Here is a 625-nt window from a genome sequence, read left to right on the forward strand (position 1 = left end):
AAAGCTACAGCTAGGGGATGGGGGAAAAATAACCAACAACTAACTAACTAAATAAATAGAGGGCAGTATAGACATAGCATCATTTCATGTTTTTCCTTTTGTTCACAATGTTTCTAACATGGCTATTTTCTCTCTCCTTTCTTTTAAACTTTGTGCGTGTGTGTGTGTGTGTGTGTGTGTGTGTACAGGTATGTGCAGGCCAGAAGACAACCTCAGGTGTCATCCTCACTTTTGTGGCAGAGTATAATGGTGAATCTATGTTTTAAAGGTTTTATTCTGTTTTCAATTACACATGTACATTGATTGTTAGAGCGCTTCCGTCCGCCTACCTATGATGCCACTGCTCACCTGCCGCAGGGGCACGACCCTGCCCAGGGTCATATAAAAGAGTAAATCCTCCTGTGGTCGCTCTTACTTTCTAGCCTCCCGCCCCCCCTTACCCCTCTCCTCTTCCTCTCTCTCTCTCTCTCTCTCTCTCTCTCTCTCTCTCTCTCTCTGGGGTACCCTTTCCTCTTTTCCCTCTCCCTCGCATGCTCATTTAATAAACTCCATATAACATAATATCTGGTACCTTGTGTCTGTCATTATCTTATTTTTAAACATAACACATATGAGTGCTGGTACC

Source organism: Acomys minous, assembly GCF_964271855.1.
Source record: "Acomys minous genome assembly, chromosome: 13".
Taxonomy (NCBI): Eukaryota; Metazoa; Chordata; class Mammalia; order Rodentia; family Muridae; genus Acomys; species Acomys minous.